We start from the raw sequence: 6,825 nt of genomic DNA on the forward strand, positions 1-6,825 counted from the left end.
GTGTCGGAACGTGACACTCCGATCCATTATTACTACCGTGTCGGAACGTGACACTCCGATCCATTATTCTCATTATTTCGGTTCATCAAGATTTCTTTATGTCAAGCGTCATCTTAATAGAGAGGAATTAAGATTAAAGGTTCAACAATCTCATCATTCTAACCACCACAATTATACGATCACAACATACAAACAAACAATAAAGTATATAGAAGACTTTACAATACCACCCAATACATATCAATCGCTATTTAGAGTTTATCTATCTCATAGACATAAACCATAACCTACCTTCACCGAAGAATCGTGATCGAGCAAGCTATCTCCCCAATGCCTTTTGCTTTCCTCTGTGTTCTCTCTCTCTCGCTCGTCTCCCTCTCTGCTTTTTTTTATTTTTCTTCTCCAGATTCTTTTTATTTTACCCTAATTATCATATAATTCATTATGATAAAAGTAACCCATTATTTATTTCAAGGTTATCTCCTTTAACCCCCATGTAAATAAATTATTAAACTTACCCCACTAATTTCATAAAGTTTGTCATGAATAGTCCAAAACACCCCTTTAAAACCTTTAGCAGAAATCCGACCCAGTTGGGGTTACGCAACCTGTGACGGTCCGTCGTGCCTACGACGGTCCGTCCTGCAGTTCCGTCGTGCCTACGACGGTCCGTCCTGCAGTTCCGTCGTGACGTTCAGAGAGTCGATCTCAGTACCCAGATTTCAGAGTTGAAGTGTTTTGGAACGAAGACCCTCGACGGTCCGTCGTGACCATGATGGTCCGTCGCGTGATCCGTCGACCCAGTCAGTTATTTTCAGAATAATTTTACTGCTCGAACCTACTAAACAAGTTGTTACAATTGATACCAATTTACCCATCGTTCGTCCCCGAACGATCACAGGAAGAAAAGCAAGGGCGAGAAAGAGTACCTGAATCTGTAAAAAGATGGGGATATCTTTCTTGCATATCCGCCTCATTCTCCCAAGTAGACTCTTCAACTGGCCGATTCTTCCACTGAACCTTGATAGATGCAATCTCCTTTGATCTCAACTTGCGGACTTCTCTAGCTAGAATAGCAACCGGCTCCTCCTCATAAGACAAATTCTCATCAAGAAGAACTGAATCCCAACGAATAATGTAGTTTCCATCCCCATGGTACTTTTTCAGCATAGACACATGAAATACCGGGTGCACTCCTGAGAGTCCTGGAGGCAATGCAAATTCATAAGCCACCTCCCCCACGCGCTTCAAAACTTCAAATGGCCCAATATACCTCGGACTAAGTTTACCTCGCTTACCAAACCGCATCACCCCTTTCATGGGTGAAACCTTCAGCAAGACTTGTTCACCCTCCATAAAATTCAAGTCCCTAACCTTTCGATCTGCATATTCCTTCTGCCTGCTCTGAGCTGCTAGAAGCTTATCCTGAATGAATTTTACCTTATCTAACGATTCCCTCAAAAGATCGGTACCCCAAGGTCTTACCTCAAATGCATCAAACCAACCAATGGGAGACCTACATCTCCTCCCATACAGTGCCTCAAATGGAGCCATATCAATACTTGAGTGATAGCTATTGTTGTATGAAAACTCTGCTAAGGGTAAGAATTTATCCCAATGACCACCAAATTCTATCACACATGCACGAAGCATATCCTCCAACACCTGAATCGTTCGCTCAGACTGTCCATCGGTCTGAGGGTGAAATGCAGTACTAAGATCCAGCCTAGTACCTAATTCAGCATGTAATGTTCTCCAAAACTTAGAAGTAAACTGCGTACCTCTATCTGATATGATGGAGAGTGGAACTCCATGCAATCGAACAATTTCTGAGATATAGAGTTTGGCTAACTTCTCTGCATTGTAAGTCATCTTGACCGGAATGAAGTGAGCAGACTTAGTTAACCTGTCAACAATTACCCAAATAGAATCAAACTTACCCAATGTCTTGGGAAGACCAACCACGAAATCCATTGCAATCCTTTCCCACTTCCATTCAGGAATGGGCATTCTCTGAAGTGTTCCTCCAGGCCTCTGGTGTTCATACTTTACTTGCTGACAATTCGGGCATTTGGCAACAAAATCAACAATGTCGCGCTTCATTCTACTCCACCAAAAATGTTGCTTTAGATCGCGATACATTTTGGTTGCACCAGGATGTATAGAGTACCTTGAACTATGAGCCTCTGTAAGAATAGTGTGAATCAAATCATCAACACGGGGCACACATACCCTTCCCTTAATCCTCAAAACGCCTTCCTCATCAATTATTGCCTCTTTAGCCTCTCCTCGCAATACCATATCTCGAATTCGGCTCAGCTTCTCATCAGTAAACTGCTTCTCCTTAATCTTGTCAAGAAAAGAGGATCTTGCCTCCACACAGGCCAAAAGTCCTCCTTTCTCTAGTATTTCCAGCCTCATAAGGTCATTAGCCAAAGTCTGAACCTCTCTAGCCAATGGGCGCCTAGAAACCTGTAAGTGGGCTAAACTACCCATGCTCCCTGCTTTTCTACTTAAAGCATCTGCCACAGCATTAGCTTTTCCTGGGTGATACAAAATAGTGATATCATAGTCCTTCAGTAGTTCCATCCACCTCCTCTGCCTCAAATTCAAATCTTTCTGAGTAAAGACATACTGTAAACTACGATGATCTGTATAGACTTCACACTTGACCCCATATAGGTAATGTCTCCATTGCTTTAATGCAAATACTACTGCAGCCAACTCCAAATCATGAGTCGGATAGTTACGTTCATGCACTTTTAATTGTCTCGAAGCATAAGCAATTACACTTCTTTCCTGCATTAGCACTGCACCCAAACCAGAATAAGATGCATCACAATAGACGATGAAATTCTTACCTTCCACTGGCAGGGTAAGAATTGGTGCAGTAGTCAACAAAGTCTTGAGTTTCTGAAAACTTTCTTCACATTCATCCGACCATACAAAGGGAACATTCTGCTTAGTCAAATTTGTTAGCTGCGAAGCAATAGAAGAAAATCCCTTGACAAATCGACGGTAGTAGCTAGCTAAACCAACAAAGCTTCTTACATCTGTAACATTAGTAGGTCTTACCCAACTCTTCACTGCTTCAATCTTAGAAGGATCCACCATCACTCCATCCTTAGAAACCACGTGCCCCAAGAAGGACACTGAATCTAGCCAAAACTCACACTTGGAGAATTTGGCATAAAGCCTTTTCTCCCTCAACAACTCCAATACAATTCTCAAATGCTCCTCATGTTCTTTCCTGCTCTTTGAGTATATCAGTATATCATCAATGAATACAATAACAAAGAGATCCAGATATGGCTTAAAAATCCCGTTCATCAGGCTCATGAAAGCAGCAGGGGCATTCGTAAGCCCAAATGACATTACTAAGAATTCATAATGCCCATACCTGGTTCGAAAAGCAGTCTTTGGCACATCTGCTGCCCGTATTTTCAATTGATGATAACCGGATCTCAGATCAATTTTAGAGAAGACACAAGCACCTTGTAACTGATCGAACAAATCATCAATTCGAGGAATAGGATACTTGTTCTTAATAGTTACCTTATTCAGCTGCCTGTAGTCTATGCACATCCGAAGGCTTCCATCCTTCTTTTTCACAAATAAAACAGGAGCACCCCAAGGGGATGCACTTGGTCTAATAAAACCTTTACCTAACAACTCCTGAAGTTGGGCCTTTAACTCCCTTAACTCAGCTGGAGCCATTCTATAAGGGGGGATGGAAATGGGGCGAGTACCCGGCTCCAGATCAATACAAAAATCAATATCCCTATCCGGTGGCATACCAGGAAGGTCTGCAGGAAACACATCCAGAAACTCACAGACTATCGAAACAGACTCAATCGAAGGTACTTTGGAAGTATCATCCCTGAGATGTGCCAAGAAGGCTAAACAACCTTTACTAACCATCCTCTTAGCGCGAAGAAAAGAGATAATACGGACTGGGGTGGAAATGTAGTCACCCTCCCACACTAGCGGATCTGTCCCAGGCTTGGCCAATGTCACAGTTTTAGCATTACAATCTAAGATTGCAAAATTTGGGGAAAGCCAAGTCATACCCAGAATTACATCAAAATCAACCATTTCTAGGATAATCAAATCTACATAGGTATTGCTCCCTACAAAAGTCACAAGGCAAGACCTATACACCTTCACAACTATCACAGACTCACCCACAGGAGTAGAGACACTAATAGGCATGTCAAGCAATTCGCAATGTAAATCAAGACCAGTAGCAAATGAGGAAGATACATATGAAAATGTGGATCCAGGATCAAATAATACAGAAGCCATGCAATCACAGACCAAAAGATTACCTGTGATAACAGCATCAGATGTCTCTGCTTCAGACCTCCCGGGGAAAGCATAACAATGGGCCCTATCACCTGTCTGTCCATTGCCCCTATCATGTTGCGCCGCAGCAGTTCCAGCTTGCCCGCCACCCCGACTGATTGGGTGACCACCATTACCTTGGCCACCACGTCCTCCAGAATGGCGGCCTCTCCCATGACCACCTCTACCTCTAACTATTGGGGGTCTGTAACTCTGTTTTGGACAATACTTCCTAATATGTCCAGTCTCTCCACATCCATAACAATTCCTGGAGTCAAGCATAGGTCTTTGTGAAAGTGACGAAGTCTGGGGATAACCTCCAAACTCAGAAAAAGGCTGACTGGGCTGCGATGGGCCCCCAGCTAAAGCCTGCAGGGAAGACTGAATAGGGCGGTTTTGGTAACCTCCTGAACTCTGCCCTCTGGAGTAAGAACCGCTAAACTCACCTCCCTTACGGAACTTCTTAGATGTCGACGCCATGGTGAAGTCGTCTGGCTTCACCCCCTCCACTTCTATCACAAAATCAACCACTTCCTGAAAGGATTTGGCTGCAGCAGCTACCTGTAAGGCTGGGATCCGCAAATCTGACCTCAATCCCTTCACGAAACGGCGAATCCGCTCTTGTGGACTGAAACAAAGCTGAGTGGCATACCTAGATAGTGCACGAAATTTAGCCTCATAAGCAGCAACAGACATCCTTCCTTGCTCTAGGCTCAGGAATTCATCTCTCCTCCTATCCCTCAAAGTCCGGGGTATATACTTCTCCATTAATAAGCTAGAGAATGATGCCCAAGTCATAGGTGGTGCCTGTGCTGGTTGACACTCAACATACGACCGCCACCACCTTTTGGCATCCCCCTGAAACTGATAGGTCACAAACTCCACACCGAATCGTTCTACTATGTCCATCTTATGTAGCAACTCATGACAATCAACCAGAAAATCATAGGCATCTTCAGATTCAGCACCCTTGAATACTGGAGGTTTTAACTTTAAGAATTTAGTGAAAAGTTCGTGCTGATCACTTGTCATTATGGACCCTGTAGTCAATCGAGGAAACGTGCCTACTTCCAATGAGGCATCCATGCGGGGAGCCACAGCGGCTGCATGGTGTACCCCCTGAACCTGAGGTGCTGGTGCAGAAAACACTGGAGGTGTCTGGCCCTGATCAGATAACCCGCTAAGATAGGTAAGAACCTGGTTAATCATCTCTGGGGTAGGCTGGGGTGGTAATTCCTCATCTTGAACCTGCTCATTTTCCCCTTCTTCACCCTCTCTCACTACCTCATCAGTCGGTGGAGGAGTCACTGCCCTATTACTAGCTGGACCAGGTGTTTGTCCTCTACCTCTAGAGGGCGTCCTCCTGCGACCTCTACCACGGCCTCTTGCCACTGCTCCTCCTCGAGCTACAGTCCCAATGGTTGGCTCAGACGCACCCTGTCCTGCCGGTGCTGGTGTTGACACAGTTGTTGCTCTAGTTCTAACCATCTGCGAGATAGAGTGAGGATGTCAGATACCAATTTGTATCACCTAGATACCAATTGGACCCAAGTAATAGCACGAAACAAAAAAAAAGAATGGAGTTTTCCTGAAGTCCTATAGCCTCTCAAAGAAAAGTAAGGGCGTCCCCCTACCGTTCCTCAAGACTCTACTAGACTCGTTCTTGTGTGATGAGACCAACGAACCTAAAGCTCTGATACCAAGTTTGTCACGACCCAAAACGAGCTGCGAGTGGCACCTACACTTATCTTATTAGGTGAGAGAACCAACAATCTAAACCCCAACGTTTACCAGTATATAAATTTTGAATAGTGAATAAATTGCGGAAGATCCAAAACTCATTAACAAAATCAATTAAATAAACCTCTAAAATATAATACTTATCATCCCCAAAATCTGGAAGTCATCACATCAAGAACATCTATCCTCAAATTACTAAGTCTAAGAGTATTTAAGAACTAAAATAAGTAGAAAGATGGTCCATGTCCGAACTTCAAAGACATCAAGACGTGAAGAAGAGAATCCAGCCCGAGCTAGGAATAATAGCTCACCCTGAAATCTGACGTGCTGAAGACTGGCTAGAGTTGAGGACGAGTCGAAGTCAATGGTGCACTTGCTGCACTCCACAAAACAACAAGAAGGAAATAAAAGTAGGGGTCAGTACAAGGAACACGTACTGAGTAGGTATCATCGGCCAACTCAAAATAGAAAGCAATATATACTGAATAATAATATAAAATCAACCACAATACTCAACAGGTGTCAACAAGTACAAGAAACATTGGCAACAACACCAAGCACACCTATGACGACTCAAGCCTCCACACCATACTCATTTAGGAAATAGTTTCTTCGAAATTGAGTGTATTAACATAATTCAAGATTACTTCTCTTTATTGTTATCGTGTCGGAACGTGACACTCCGATCCCCTATTCCTACCGTGTCGGAACGTGACACTCCGATCCCCTAATGCTACGTGT

This window comes from Solanum pennellii, chromosome 8 (genome assembly GCF_001406875.1).
Source record: "Solanum pennellii chromosome 8, SPENNV200".
Taxonomy (NCBI): domain Eukaryota; kingdom Viridiplantae; phylum Streptophyta; class Magnoliopsida; order Solanales; family Solanaceae; genus Solanum; species Solanum pennellii.